Source organism: Sphaerodactylus townsendi, linkage group LG02 (assembly GCF_021028975.2).
Source record: "Sphaerodactylus townsendi isolate TG3544 linkage group LG02, MPM_Stown_v2.3, whole genome shotgun sequence".
Classification (NCBI taxonomy): Eukaryota; Metazoa; Chordata; class Lepidosauria; order Squamata; family Sphaerodactylidae; genus Sphaerodactylus; species Sphaerodactylus townsendi.
Genome location: NC_059426.1, coordinates 127239059 through 127255857, shown reverse-complemented (window position 1 = coordinate 127255857; position 16799 = coordinate 127239059).

The window sequence follows — 16799 nt, the reverse complement described above, 5'->3', positions numbered from 1 at the left end:
CCACTTGCAAACAGTTGTGAAAGTGGTTTGAAAACGCATTATTTTGCGTGTGCAGAAGGGGCCAGACACTTATCTTTGCATCACTTTCTCCCCTTGCTGCTCTTCCTGTCTACAACTGTCTACAATCTAATAGCACAGAACCAGAATAGTGTTAAAAGGTCTCCATTCCCAAATGCGGGGGGGGGGGGGGGATTGTTAGAATTTGTTGCATTTGCTGTATTTCCAAATGGCTGCTCTTTAGGTTAGATCCTGATAAGTCAGTTTCTCATTGCACATCCCTACTAGTTTTGGGTACAAGGAAAAGAAAAAATATATATAATGGTAAAAGTCACACACTGCAACATCACATTCTTCTATGTATACAGTGTCCCAGCTATGCCTGAGTGCATGTTCTACACAATTGCGTAAATCTTAATGTACGATATCTCTAAATGTATTGTGGAGTCTGATTACCCATGACAGGGTTACTTAGCCTATTCCCCTAGACCTCTGTTTCAACATTACAGTGCCTCTCTCAAGAATACAAAAACTGGTCATCTCTGTTCCTGCAAGTTCAAACTGGAGTATATATCGTCGCCTTTATTGTTACTGCCTTCTCATATGTTAGAGAGTTGTGTCTGTGTTCTGTTTAACAGGAAATGGTTAATATTTCTCCCACAGGGCCCAGGCACACCTGCAGATCTGTGGTATGTGGTTTCTTCTCCCAGCTGCATCTGCGATTCTGCAGCTGAGATGGAGACTGTAAAACTGTAAATCCAGAGTTTGCGACATGACACTGCAGTGCTAATACAGCCTAGAGGTCTATTGCTGTGGTAACAAAACCCCTGTCATCACAGAGAAGAGGTTTTGTGGTTTAAATAGTTTCAATAAAGTACACATCTCTGCTCATAATATAATGTTTTCCACATATATTGCATTCCCACCTAAAAAGCTGATTATTTTGTTCAGCAGCTTTGCAGTGTCTCTAGAACTAAAGGTGGTTCCACAATGTTTTACTAAAACAATTTACCTTTCTATTACCGGTAATTTGTTTTTGTTCATGACTCACCCAATGGACTTAGGGGGTCTACCATTCACTAACCCCTTATTCTGTGTTGTCTTTCAGGACCAGGTGCCTATGGCCTGGTGATTGATTCTTCCCTGTTCTGAACCCTACTGACATGGCATGAAAGCTTGCTGGATGACCTTCGGCCAGACATGCTATAATCTTCTCTCATGGTTCTTGTAAGGATAAAATTGGAGGATGGGTGAATGGTGTTGCAAGTCCCTTTGAGTCACCACCAGAAAAAAAGTGGAGTATAAATACGATGAAATAAATTTATCTCAGGACTCTTCAATCCTTGTTCTAGAGATAACGCTAACCCTTCACTTGCATAAATCTCTGTGTTTTTTAAAAAGAAAATGCTGCCAAGGGGTTATAGGAGGATATAGCAAGCTGAAAGTAGAGTCCCTTGATAATCAAGAGCTTTTGAATCTCCTCAGTTTTAAATGTGATTATGTGAACCCAGAACGTACTCTATTTATTCGAAAGGAAGATGACTTTGAATGTAAGACACCCCCCCTCCATATTTAATACAAAATGTGTTTTAATATTGAACATAACTATAACTTCTATGCAAATTTAAAATAATGACCTCTTTTTTAATGACATACTAAATACTGTATAAAAGAGTGTATTGCCCAGTGCAGGATTTATGAATGGTAATAATAACAAGATTCAGCAAAAACACAGCTGGAATTGCTAAATCAAGATACTACCCCAAATCAACAATCTTTTGATCAACATCAAAAATTCCTGGCATTTTGAGAATAAGCACAGAGGAACAGAATTCTATCATGTTCCCTTCAATTTGAATCTGCTCTTGGCCTTGAAAGTGCAAATGTTTGAAAGTGCAAATGTATTTTACCATGACTAGTCTTTCGTGATTTGACTGCCTAAAGCCAATAACTGTTATTTGTTGTTGATGCAAATGAATAAATATGTTTATGAATTGTATTTCTATAGTGCATTCAAAGCAATGTAATGTAGAGAAATAAATAAAAAGACATCAGTTCAACAGACAAATGTATTGCAATGGCAATAACAGGTAAACATTGCATAAAGTAAACAAGAATGCATTTGTTTCAACTCCAAATACATAGAGGAGAGCTGGATCTTATTCCTTTAGGAGATATTATGTTAAATTTCATAGGATTTTTTTAATCAGAGGCCGTTTCCGCACGGCCGTGGAGGCGCCTCCACGCCGGCAGAATTCTCGCTGGTGTGGAGGCGGAGGCCGTTCGCATGGAAGCATGCAGGCGGCCTCCAGACAGGCCGGCAGACGGCAGGCCGGCAGACGGCCTCCAGACAGGCTGGCAGAGGAGGAGCCGCCTCTTCCCACTTCCCCGTCCCACTCACCGTGTCCCCGTCGTCGGCCCTCTGACCTCCCAGCCCCGCCCACGCTGCCCTCCGACCTCCAGCGCCACCGGGAACACGCTGTTGAAGGAAAAACAACCCTTTAAAGGGTTGTTTTTCAGGGCGGCTTGACGCCGCCCTGGGGGAGAGGAAGCGAAGTCAGGTCGGCGCTGCTGCATTGCAGCAGCACGGCCTGTGCGAATGGCTCCCTGGGGATGGCGTTTATCCCGTCCCCAGGGCGCCATTAATGGGCCGTGCGGAAACGGCCATAGTCAAATTGATGGATTTATTCCCCTGTAACATATTTCAGGTTGAGAGAGGGCATAATATGATGAACCAAGGAGATATAAAACATCTTGTGAATACCCTGAGAGGAGTTTGTGGTTTCGCTGTTCCACTCGGGCACCATTTATATTAACTAGTGCTGAGAAAGAAAGAAAGAAAGAAAAAAAAGAAAGAAAGAAAGTTTGTTTTTGGATTCATACACACCCTCCATCTCTTGTTTCTAGTCAAATTAATCCCAAAAAACCCTCAGTCCTTATCCAGAGCCGTGATGTGATACAAGCCTTGTTATTAGCAACCTTTGCTTTATGGCCCCTCATAATTGGTAAAGGTGAAAGGTCAAGCTGAGGAGCCATTGTGTCAGCCATGCGATTCTTTTTCAAACAATTTTGAAAGACAAAGTTCCCTAGAGACCCTAGAGGAACAGTGCCTCAGGAAGGGAGAAAGTGAGAGAGAGTGCTGTGCATGCTGGCCTGGCAGATAAAAGTGACATCAAAAGAAGCAGTGGCCAGCTGTCCATCTGGAATTGAAGCTTGGTTAAAAGAATGAGAGAAAAAATCTCACAGAATAAGCTGAAAGAATTTTGCATGTGAAGGTTTTGTTTGGTTTTGTTTGGTTTAAAACAAGCCACAAAAAGGAGGGGGAGAAAACTCCACTGCAAACAGAAGGAATTGCTGCTTGGCCAGACTCCCAGGCGGAATCACTTAAATCATGTTTAGGGCCTCCCATGGAAGTCACCACATCTGTTTATAACCATCACCCACAAGAAATCCAAAGTGAATACATTTCCCAAATCAACATCCATATGTAAGCAAGGATTAAAACTAACATGATAAACTACCAAAAGTCTTTAATTCTGACATACGTTTTTATCCTTGTAAGTGGGTCATTTTTAAAGGCCAGCTCATCATTAAAAACAAAATAAAAGGGTTGCCACTCCAGGTGGGGCTTGGAGATTTCCTGGAATTACAAGGGATTGCCAGACTATAGAGATCAATTTCCCTGGCAAAAATAGCTACTCTAGACAGTGGATTCTATGGTATTATTTGCGGCACCAGTCTCTCTCTTTCCCAAACCCAGCCTTCCCTAAGCATCACCCTAAATTTCCAGGAATTTCCCAACTTCGATTTTGCAACCCTACAACACAACCTGAGCTCAGACAACTTCCTTGGCTTCTGGGCTGATTTAACATTTCCCAGTTGTCACTTCATACTGCACTGGATCTCACTGTGGAGGGTCCCTCTAACCACAGCAGTGGTTTTTGGGAGGCACAATGGTGAAAAATGCAACTGTAGAAGGCCATATGAGGCCCTTGGGATCCCACCAAATAAACTTCTGTATCCACAGATAAGGAGTCTGCATAATTAAGATCCTAAATCCTAAACAAGTCCACTCAGAATCCTACTCAGGTCTATCAAACGGGATTTATTCCAAGGAAAGTCTTCTAAGGATTGTACTGTAATGATGCAATCCTAAAGATACTTTGCTGTAAGAAGTCTCATTGACTAACATAATACTTGCTTTTGAGTAGAGCTACTTGGGTTTGTTCACTAAGTTATGCTAATTTAATGCATTTCTGGTTTTTACTTTACAGTCACTAAAACACATACCTGCAGTCTTCTTGGGACTATAGGTTGCAATCGAAAGCACACTTACCTGGAACTGTGTCATCAAATACAGTGGGATTTAATTCTTTTTTTTTAGTTTTAAATATCTTTATTGTAATTTTAAATAGAACAAAGAAAACAGCCACATAGAGCTACATAGAAAGATTGGATACATGCTCAAAACACAATAAATAATTAAAGTTACTTCCATTTATTCACATAGTAGGTTAATTATTTTCCAATATTCATAAATCATGCGAAGTCTCATTTTAAAGTTATTTTTTTAAATTAAAAATTGTGCAATTAATACAATTTTTAAAAATAATACATTACTATCTCAGTTATATCATATATCATAACTCAAGGATACTTAATCATTGAACAAACTATATTTCTCCCCCTTATCTGGTTTTTCCTTGTATTTTCCCAATACTATATTATATTTTATTTATTTATTGTCAAATTTATATACCGCCCTTCCCCAAAAGCTCTGGGCGGTGAACAACAAAGTAAACAGACAAATAGAGCACAAATAGAATAAAATTATAAATTATAAATAAATAATAGGCTCCATAAGTCCTAAAATCATTAAAACCCCAATAAATACAACATTACATACAACTTCCCGGTGTCCGACATTAAAATTTCAATAAAAACTCTCCCAAGAGAGGGGGGAAGAACGGTGGGTTGCATAGATGATAAAAGTCCCAAGATGTAGGCAGGACAACCAAGAGGGGGGCGCACCAATCAGTGGCCGGCTCCCCCAAAAGCCCGGCGGAACAACTCGGTCTTACAGGCCCTGCAGAACTCACCAAGATCCCGCAGGGCCCGGACAAATGGATGAAGAGTGTTCCACCAGGCAGGGGGCAGGGCTGTATTACAATTTGTCAGCTTTTTTATCTTTTGAGATCAACTCCTCAATAGTCTTGCATTAATATTCAATAGAAAGGGATTTGCTTTCCTTATTTACACTAATGTACGTTGTCCAGAGTTCCCAATTTTGTTTATATGTCTCATAAGGTAGGTTTCTTATCTGGTGTGCCATTCTATCCACCTTGTAAAGTTGATGTACTTTTTCTGTCCAGTCTTCTTGCGTTGGTATTTTCTCTGTTTTCCATAATTTTGAAAGACTATTCTTGCTGCTGTTATCAAGTGAAATAATATATGTGTATGTCACTGTATTTCATTACATAAAGATAGCATTGAACCTAGGAGATAGATAATGGATTGCAATGGGAATTGTATTCCTATAATTTTTATAATTTGCAAATGAATCATTCTCCAATATTTATTTACTTTTTCACACTTCCACCATATATGATAAAATGTACCCTCTTCCTGCTTACACTTTCAACACAAAGATGAATTACTTTTGTTTAGGAGTGCCTAAAGATGGAGCCGGCCTGCTGCCGTGGTGCCCATTTGAGCCATCTCTTTCTCTCCCCAGGCCCTTGGGGGCAGGCTAAGGGGCATCTCAGACAGGCACTACATCAACAGGTCAGCTCCTGGGCCGCCTGCCATGGCACCCTGCCCCCCACCTCCCTGCAGGCCGGCTTCTGGGGGAGGGGAGGGGGCAGTCTGCAGGGAGGTGGGGGCAGCTCTGGGGGCGGCTCAAACGGACACCACTGGAGTAAGTATGAGAGAAATCATGGAGGGACTAGACTAGAAAAGCAGTGTGTTTCAAGGGCAGCTGAGATGCAATTACATATTGAAAAGCATATCCTTGTGTAGGGGCATGTAAAATGAAAATCTAGATGGGATTAATGGATGCCTCTGTCCTGTGATAAGCTGAGATCTGATGAATTAAAATACATTTATAATGTAAAAAACAAGTTGAGTGTTTTAGAGCTTAGAGAACTGTAAAGGAATTAACAGGATAAGGCGTACGAAACTCCTGGAAATTAACTATTGTAATCTTTATATAGTTATTTGAGAAAGCACGAAGGCAAAATGACATGGTAAGAACATAAAATTAATAAAGTGGACTGAAAATAACGATATAATGTCTGGGTTAGACAGAGAGCAGAAATAATCTGACAGTAATGGCTTCATAGCAAAAAGAAAAGGAAAAAAAGATAAAAGTTTACAAGATTACAGTATAATATATACTAACAATTTTTAGAGGATAGAAAAAGAGCAAAAATTGGAAGAAAATATGGATAACTAGCTTCTGAAGGTAAGCTTGTTGGTCTGCAGTAGAAAGCTAAATTCAAGTCAGGTATCACCTTAGAGAGCAGCAAGATTTTAGGGGTATAAACTTTTAAGAGTCAAAGCACTCTTTGTCAGAGCTTTGACTCTTGCAACTTTACACCCCAAAAATCTTGTTGGTTTCTAAGATGCCACTAAAGAACTAGAGCATATGCACTATCAAAATAATTTAGTTAAAATAAGAAAACAGAGATACGAAATGTGTTGTCAGTGCCTATGTGGTAATACTTGAAGTGCTGCAAATACATTAAAACAATATAATCTTGTGGGGAAGTACGCAGGGAGCTGACTAGGTACTATAACTGTTGTGATGGATTGAAGGATGACTGTAGTTGGTTAAACACCTTTATTTACAGTTAAACAAAAGAGCGAAGTGAACAGCTAAAAGGAGCTACCAGGCTGAAGGTCTAAGCTACAATTGCTTTTCCTGGGTCCCTTAACTCCTACCCGTCCATTCAAACTCCTTGAAGGTACACATCACTACATCTTTCCCCCTTTTGAATATATAATAAATTGTAGAGTCATCTAAATAACAATATAAATAATTCCTACACATACAGGTTGACATTCTTACTTGAGGTGATGAGTGGACTAACATCAATAACACCTGGCAATTATTCTGCCCCGTATTCAGAGGTGGGATCCAGCAGGTTCTCACAGGTTCCCGAGAGTAGGTTACTAATTATTTGTGTGTGCCAAGAGGGGGTTACTAATTGGTAATTTTGCCACGTGATTTTTGCCTTAGTTACGCCCTCCTCTCAGCAGTAGCGTGCAGAACTTGAAGCAGTCTAGCAGGAGGTGCACTAGTGTGTGTGGCAGCCTGTGCCTGCGTGCATTCATTTCCTGCCCAAGGACCGGCACAGCGGCTGCGTCCTTGCCACAGCCCCGCCCAGGAATGCCATGCCCACGGAATGCCCGGCCACGCCCCCATCATGCCCCGCCCAGCCCCATTGGCGCTATGCCACAGTTTGAATCCCACCACCATGGGAACCTGTTACTAAAATTTTTGGATCCCACCACTGCCCATATTAGGTTGCTATTACTACCTATACTTCAGTCTCTATATCATTCAGGTTTTCTGATTGCTCTGCATCTTAAAGTTAAGTTCTCCACGGTTGGCAAAGAAGAGGAAGTGGTCATTACTGCAGGTGGAACTTGAACTGGATCTGATATAGGAGATTCAACACTGGTGGAGAATCTAGTTCTGGAGTCTCTGGTTCTGGAGTCTCTTGTTCTGGAACTGACTGGAGGTATTTTCTATTTCTTCAAATAGTTCCAGTGTTGGTCTTAACAAGGTACAATCATACCATTTGGCTTTGTTCCATGACTACCACAGGGTTGGACTATTCCTTATCACCATCCTTACTCTTACCTGTGATCCTTTTGGCAGTGATGGTAATATATGAACTCTGGTCATTTCCGTACATTCAAAATATCCTGGGTTGAGCAAGAGAAATATCCCTGTGCGGCCAAGAAGTTTGTACGGCTCCCAGTCCTAAAGCGGGTTTGCCCGGCAATATTTCCCTCATCCTAGGGTATTCAAAAATCGCCAAATTGGTGATTCTTTTTAATAATCCCAGGGTGAGGCTGCTTAAGCCTTATACAGTGTGAACATCAATTGAGAGCAGAACCAGTTTATTTTTCCCACTCAGCTGCCTGATCTCCCCACTTGACATTCATTCAAGCTGCCACTCAAAAACAACAGACAAGCAGAATGCGGGACACTGGGCATGTTCAGATATGCTTGCAGCTGCCACTCAAAAACAACAGCCAATCAGAACATGGGACACCGGGCATGCTCAGATATGCTTGCAATGTAAATACAAAAAACCCAGCCTGGTGCGCAACAAGCTGGAATATTTCCTCCCAGTCTTCACTGGATTCCTTCACAAAATAGGCAGCCATGTGAATGGACAAACCAGGAAAAACAGACCAGGATTGTAAGAAATCAGTGGTACACAGGTATAATTCTGCTGCATGGAAACAACCTCCATGATGCTGGTCATAATGTCTTTTGTATCCTGCTTTGGCTTTCTGGTCATTAATTCAAATAGTCTTCAGATTTGGCCACTGAGGGTACAAAGCTGTCCCTAAGGTTGGAAGCGGTGTCCAAATTCACAGTTCTGAATAGAAGAAGAAGAAGAAGAAGAAGAAGAAGAAGAAGAAGAAGAAGAAGAAGAAGAAGAAGAAGAAGAAGAAGAAGAAGAAGAAGAAGAAGAGTTTAGATTTATATCCCCCCTTTCTCTCCTGCAGGAGACTCAAAGGGGCTTACAATCTCCTTGCCCTTCCCCCCTCACAACAAACACCCTGTGAGGTGGGTGGGGCTGAGAGAGCTCCGAGAAGCTGTGACTAGCCCAAGGTCACCCAGCTGGCGTGTGTGGGAGTGCACAGGCTAACCTGAATTCCCCAGATAAGCCTCCACAACTCAAGCGGCAGAGCTGGGAATCAAACCCGGTTCCTCCAGATCAGCATGCACCTGCTCTTAGCCACTATGCCACTGCTGCTCTCTTAGTGAAGACAATTAGTGAAGACAAAATCTTCACTAATTTGTGGGCACATTTTCTGCAATCTGTTCATATCGAGTTTTTGCATCAGTGAGGGTTCTGGAACAAAATGCAATTGATTGTAAGCAGAATACTGATTTGGACCTAGCAGTGCTGATATCATAGGGTGTGGCATGTTCTTTTAGCCATATTTTGATAAGAAGTATTTGTAAAGTTCCCAATTCCTGTTGAGCTAGTGAAAAAGTGGCGAATCAAGGCCATTGAAACAGCTGTGTCTCTGCTCAGGAGGTTGTTGGATCGAGTTTTGAGTACATAAACCTTGAAGCTGTAGGTTTTCCCTTAGAAATGAGTTTGTGCTTGGAAATCTCCCATTCAGTTTGTCTCTCCCTGGGCTGGAGAATATACAAGAAGTTTGGTAAAGGCGAGAACAGTTCTTGAAGTGCCTGTAAACAGACTCTGAAATCACATTCACGTCAGCTCCAGTATCTATTTTGAATTTCAAAGTCAGACCAAAAATGTGCAAAGAAACCAACCATGCGTCAGTTACGGATTTGGAGCAGCTGACTGGTCCCAAAAATCTCTGGTCAGTGGCACCCTCTTTAGATGTAACTTCTCTTACATCACAAGTGTGACAAATTGTAGCAAAATGTGCAATTCATTTGCATTTGTAGCACTCTCCAGTCTTTGCAGAAAACCCGGCATCTATGCTTGCTCATTTCCACAGTGGACATACTCAGGGGTCTGGCTTAGCTTGCAGTGTGGTTACTTAACTGGAATTGTCTGTGACTTTTCCTCATGTGGGGTGTTTAGGAAACTTTGCAATCCTAGAAATCTCTTGAAATCCTTTTGAAGAACTTTGTTAATGGACTTGTGCTTTAATCAGCTCAAAATTTCTAATTAGTTGGATTGCAACATCCAGAGTAAGATCATTTTTAAGTTGCAGCTTCTGAGAAAGGTCTGGATCTAGAATACCCGCAACTAGTTGGTCTCCGATATTTTCACTTTTGTTAGTCCTAAAATTGCAAACATCTGCTTGTCATGCAAACATATAAGGTTCTGCAGATTCACCAGGCTGCTGCTTCCTCCGGTAAAAGCAAGATCTCACATAGATAAGGTTGGATTTGGGCACAAAATATTTTTCAAATTTTCCCAGGACAAGGTCAGTTATTCTTATCCCCTTATGTTTCAAAGATGAAGGAGCTGAAAATCTGCTCTGCTTGGGACCCCATGGCGTAAAATAAGGAGCATACCTGGCTCTCCTTCCTCCTCATGCAATTGAGCAGTAATTCTGTACTGGAGAAGTATTGTTTCTAGGCAGACAATCCAGCAAGCGGCTTCAAATCAAAGGCTTCTGACAGGGAAAACTTTCCCATTTTCTGCTGCTTCAGTTCCCTTCTCTCTCTCAAGAGAACTGTAGACCTTCACAAACCTCTCTGGAGATGACTGGAGTTCAAACTTCTGACACCGTGTTGTGAAGAATGACAGGATGGTTCTTGTGGATTTAAAACAGCTAACAGTAAGACAAATTAGAACTATAAACAGCTACACAGAAGCTCTGAGTCTGGACTCCTCTAAGTCTCAACTACAACTGGTTCTCCTGTCTTAAAAGCACACATCACCACGTGCGGAGGGTAGGGTTTGGGAAGGGAAGAGGTCTCAGGCACATATTGTGCCACATCCTGCAAAACAGCCATTTTCTCCAGGGAAACAGATGTCTACCACCTGGAAATGAGTTGTAATCCCAGGAGATCTCTAGTCATCACCTGGAAGGTGGCAAACCTGCCCATAACCAGTATGTCTACGTCCATTAAGGCCCTACAAGTTCAGAAACCAATTTTTCAAGGGTCAGAAAATATTCATAGTTCGTTCCCTCACAGGTCATGATGATTGTCTAATTTTCCTCTTTTTCAGTTCTGATTTGTGGTAATTTTTCAACATAAAATGCAGTTGCAGGACCTGGCTCTTGAAGTTCATCAAGTTTACTGTCTTTCTCGTTTTATTCTTCTTTTAGTTTAATTAATTATTTCTTATTTTCTGCTTGCTGATCATGGCATTCAGGAATCAATTCTTCCTGATTAATTCTTGTTGAAGGAATATTAAGTAATGCTTTCAAATTTGCCGTCAAAATCGTTCTCATTTATTCTGTGGTTTGTTCATTTTATAAAAATTATATCTTGCCTTTCTGCCTATTACCAAGTTTTTTCAAAAAATGTGCCACAGATTACTCACAAAATGAAAGGCAATATTTAATTTACCTCTTCCATACAAGAACTTATAATTAACAACTGATTCATTAATGGCATGGCTAGTCATGAAGAGAACATGAAATAATTAGGTGGGCTGTAGAATCAAGAAACAAACAACATTGCAGAGAAGAACTGGAGCTTTGGTGAACAGGACCTATTTCTGAGTACAGTATAACCTTGCCCATGGAAATGGTCGTGGCTGGGTTTTTACAAGAACTATATTTTTATGTATTTATATTTAATGCCAAGCATGCTTCCAGTTTCAATTCTGCTTACAGAAATGGAATGCACAATCTATTGCATTCCTTAACAGTTACATCCTTATAAGACCATTCACTTCAAAAGACTTAAAAGAGTGCAGCTCTGAAGAATCGTACAGCTACTTCGAAAGCAGCTGGTGATAATCAGCACACAGTTGTCGTCAATAGCTGAATGAGCATGTGTATTAAACTGTCTCTGGTCCTTTAATCAATCCATTTGGAGAAAAAAACAACAGGATTTTCACTGACTGGAAGAAAATTCTTTCAGAGCACGTGAAGATTCAGAAACTAATTCTACAATAATTTTGATAGGCTCCTCTAGGTCCTTCCCGCACCCTGCTGCCACATATGTCGGCATTGTAATGAAAGGGTTACTGCAATGTAACAGCAAAGAATGGGTGGACTGGAACAGACATTAAATTCCACAGTAAATCTGGCAGAAGCTGGTAATTATGGAGGAGAGCAGCCCAGGGGTCATGCCTAGCCAAAGCTGGAGTAACAGAGCACAAAATCAAAACAAAGGGGGAAGGGAAGTTACACTCATCATTCTAAGTGCAGGACTGGGCCCCCTGTCTTCTGAGCTATCAGGAGCCTGCCATCAGATTGTTATGCTTAGAAGGATCCCTGGAAGATGAGGTAATAATAATGTTAACCATTAACTACATTAGTACTTGGTACACAGTAAATGAACCTTCATCCCTCCGATTTGGCAATGGAAAAGCTCTCTTTGGTGGCAAACAGTCCTTGTTTCTTTGACTTTGCTCTGAGGTACTTTCAGTCAGCCAATATGGACCCCCTGCTGCACTCATTCTGTTAATAATTAGCACTAGCACACACTAACCCAAAAGTAAGATGGTACAGAGTTAGTGGATGGACTTGCAAAAATTTAGTGTAACTCAGATGTCATTTGTTCTTACACTTGTGTTATGTCCTAGGTTTCTCACAAACTAGTTTGTACCATGTCTTTGGGAACAACAATTTTGATTCAGCCTTCTAGTGCTTTATTCCAACGGTATAGTTTGTACCTAGATGTACCTTGAAAACCTGATAGAATGGATTTCAGATTTTTTCAATATCAGTGCCTCTTAACTTTTAACATATTATGGAACTCAAAGTATGCAACATTATTATTGAATTCCTCCCAAGCCACAACTAATAAAATTAAAAATTATGAGATTAGAACAGCACCATAGCCCAGGCAATTTTTAATTATCATCATTATAATCAATATGTCTAATTCTTAACATGGTCAGATCTATGGATACTTAAATCTCGAGACTGAAGCCATAAATAGAGAAGCCCCAAGTTGTCAAAAAAAAAATCTTACATCTTAAAATCATCCAATGATAGAAATAACTCCTGTAGCTTTAAGAAATGAATGTCTTCAGTGGCTGTTGCTAGGCAATCACAACAGTATGCCTAGGTGAAGACTTGGTTTCTGTCAGTAAAAGGCAGGCTGCTTTGGAAAGTGTACACTACAGCATTACACCCTACTGAAGTCCCTCCCTTCCCTTCCCTGCCCTACACCCCACCCTTCTCTGACTCCACCTGCAAAATGTCCAGGTATTTTCCAATCCAAGTGTGGCAATCCTGGGGCCAGGGCCAGCAACTTGATATCACATGGGTTACATGACTCACCCATGCCTATCTGCTTGCGGCTATTCAATAGCAGCCACACCACAAAAGCCAGATTGGTGTAGTTGTTAGAGTTTCATATTAGGATCTTGAACACTGAGTGACCTTGGGTCTGTCACACATTCTCAGCCTAACGTACTTCACAGGGGTGTTGTGAAGATAAAATGAAGGAGAGGAAAGTCACTTGGCCTTCCCATTGTAGAGAAAGATGTATGGGTGAACAAGATCTTGGGGTACATGTGGACAGTATGTGAAATGTGAGTACTCAGTCTGATGCAGTGACAAAAAAGTCAAATGTGATCTTGGGCTGCATCAACAGAGGCATAACATCCAAATTGCAAGATGTCATAGTCCTGCTGTACACTGCATTGGTCAGGCCTCACATGATGTATTGTGTACTGTTCTGGAGGTTTCACTTCAAAAAGGATGTAGACAGAATGCAGAGAGTACAGAGGAGAGTGATAAGGATCATCAGGGGCCTGGAGGCCAAGCCATTCGAGGCAAGGCTGGGTGACTTGGGAATGTTTAGTCTGGAGAAGAGAAGATTGAGGGGGGACATGATTACTCTCTAAATATTTGAAGGGCTATCACTTAGAGGAGGACAGGGAGCTATTTATGTTGGCAGCAGAGGACAGGACACACAATAATGGGTTTTAGGAGGGGAAATTACCTAATAGCTAAAATTTTGAGAATTGTATAACAGTAGAATCAGCTACCTACAGAGATGATGAGCTCCCCCTCACTGGCAGTCTTCAAGCAGTGACTGAACAAACACTTCTCTGGGATGCTCTTGGATGATCCTGCATTGAGCAGAGGGTTGGACTAGATGGCCTGCATGGCCCCTTTCAATTCTATGATTCCATGATTCTGTGATAGGATTTGTGAAGTAAATAACTGAAGATGAAAAGTATTGAAAAAGGAGGGTGTAGGGTGCTTCAGAGGAGAGAAAGCAACAGGAAAAGGTGATGATATGGGAGTTGCCAGGAGCAGGGGAAAAGGAAATAGTGTGGGAAGGTGGATACAGGAATAAGTGAGGAGACCACCAGAAATTCTTGTTGGTTCCTCACAGTGCAATAGAGCCTGGTCCAGTGGTAGGCATTGGACAACTGGACCATATTTTTCCTAGTTAGAGGTTGGTAGGGCGAAAAAAGGAGGACAAGCTGAAGAGAAGGGACCAATAAAGGTAGATTCATTTGTGGATGGGAAGGAGAGAAGGAAGTAGGGAAAAGGTAGAGGATAGAGTCTTTCCAGGAAAGGAAAGAGGAAATAGTGGGGAAGGGGAAGTGAGATACCCCTTGCAAATCCTTGTGGGTGCTCTGCTTGTTGATATCTAATGCAGTAGATTGTATTACCCCCTGAAGTCCTTGTAATCTCAAATTCTCAACATGGGTTTATGGTGGATTGTTATATTCACAGACTGGGGCTATGTATATTCACAGACTGAGGCCTTTAAAAAATAGGGGGTTACAAAAAAAACCCTACTGGCAAAGAATTTTTAAAAATGGTGGGGGGACTGAAGCTGGCTGAATAAAGCTGAAAAAATCGGTATCATTCAGGATCTGTTTTTTGGCTTCCTTAAACTGCTGCCATTTTTGTTTGTGATAAAACTCCCCTAAAAATACCAACAAAGTATTTTGAGGTTTTTTTTCAGTTTGGCTTTGCTGAATGCACACCACTAATGATCACACCCTTTCCACTGTAGGACTAGCTGCCACTGTGTCATTGCCCCTGTGCCTGGAGGCCCTGGATGTCACAACCCCAGACTTGCCCAATAAATGAATCGGTACTGTGAGAGTAAAATTCTTATTTATTTATTATGAGCACAGAAAAGCTGTTCGCTTATATTTTCAGAACTGAATACACTAAAAAGGCAAAGCATTATATCCCCCACCATAGACACATCATGCTCACATCTCCCCTTCTACTCTCCCTTTGGGCGGGAAAGCATACATTCCTAGACAATGTGAACCTGGGAAGAGACAGACACCCAATAGCATCCGCTGCTCCCTAGCTGCAGAACTGTTACCAAGCAAGATAAGAGACAGACTGGTACAGGTTGGATGAAATGCAATCAATTCTCAAGATTGCTCTGTAGAAGTGACCCACCCCCAAAAATAGGTCAGGACCCTGGCTAAGATATTAGAGTAAGCTGACCATCCATCCCGCTTTTGGCGGGACATTCACGCCTTGAAAGAACTTGTCCCGCGTCCCGCGGGTTTTCCCCAATGTCCCGTGTTTTGGAAGGCTGCCGCACTGCCTTCTGGGGCACAAGGCAGTGCGGCAGCCTCCCGCGCGGCCGCAGGAGCACACTGCCTTCTGGGGCGCTGCCGTTTCCCGCCCTGTGACAGGGTGGGAAACGGTAGCGCCCCAGAAGGCAGTGCGCTCTGTGTGTGTGTGCGAGTGTGTGTGGCTGCGCGAGTGTGTGTGTGAGAGTGTGCACTCCATGTGTGTGTGCCAGTGTGTGTGGCTGCGTGAGTGTGTGTGGCTGCGTGAGTGTGTGTGGCTCCGTGTGTGTGTGCGAGTGTGTGCTCCATGTGTGTGCGAGCAAGCGCAGTGTGTGGCCTTGCGCATGAGTGAGTGTATGTGTGTATGAGCGCGGCCGCCAAAGCAGCGTGATACTGGAGATAGATACCAAGACTGGGGCCCGGCCTTGTCCCGGTTCTTGAAGGTGACCATCTGGTCACCTTATATTAGAGGGTCATGACATTCTGCCCCCCCCCCCCAGACCCTATTATCACAAAGCTGGATGAAGAGGGTAGAAGTTATAAAATGCTCACACCAGCCTGGGGGCAGATGTATGAGAGGCATCCACCCATTTCCTTTCCCCTTCATTGAAATGTTCCCAAGATACCAGGTATTGTAATCGAACCCTCCTAACTTAAGAGCCCAGCACTTTGGAGACTTCATGATGCTCATGTTTTCCTTTTAGCAGAGGAGGAGGGGGCTGAGTGCCTGGATGCCAACAGTCCTCAGAAGGTGCCTTCTTCAACAGATAGCTGTGGAAAACAGGATCCACATTATAATACAGTTTAGGCAAAGCAATTTCAACAGCAGCCTCATTTATAACTTGAGATACTGTGAAAGGTCATAAATATGTATACCGCAATTTACAGCTGGGCTGCAGGCACTGTAGGTTGTTTGTAGAGACATACACCAGATCTACCACTGCAAATTGTACATCTTGGTGCTTGGCTTCAGTATATTTTTTTATAACTGTCTTTAGCTTTATGCAAGGCTTTTTGGATATCTTCCCAGGAGTCTTGTAGTGACCAAACCCACCTTTGGAGATCCACTGGACCCTCAATTTTTGTGGTTCCCATTGCAAATGGCTTCCCCTCTTGCCCTGACACAATTTTAAGTGGCAACTGACCAGTATTTTGATGTGCCAAGTTATTGTAAGCATACGCAGCAAAGGGTAAAAAATCCACCCAATCATCTTGATGGAATTTAATACATTTCAAATATTACTCCGAGATCTGATTTATCCTTTTCCCATCAGTTTATGGATGTAATGAAGAACTCAACCCCTGCTTCACCCCCAATAAGTCCATAAATTTTTTCTACAATTTTGCCACAAACTGCGCTCTGCAATCCATTATGATTTTAGTTGGAGCAGAATGACGTGTATAAATGTGTTAGAAACAACTTTGCCAATTGCTAAG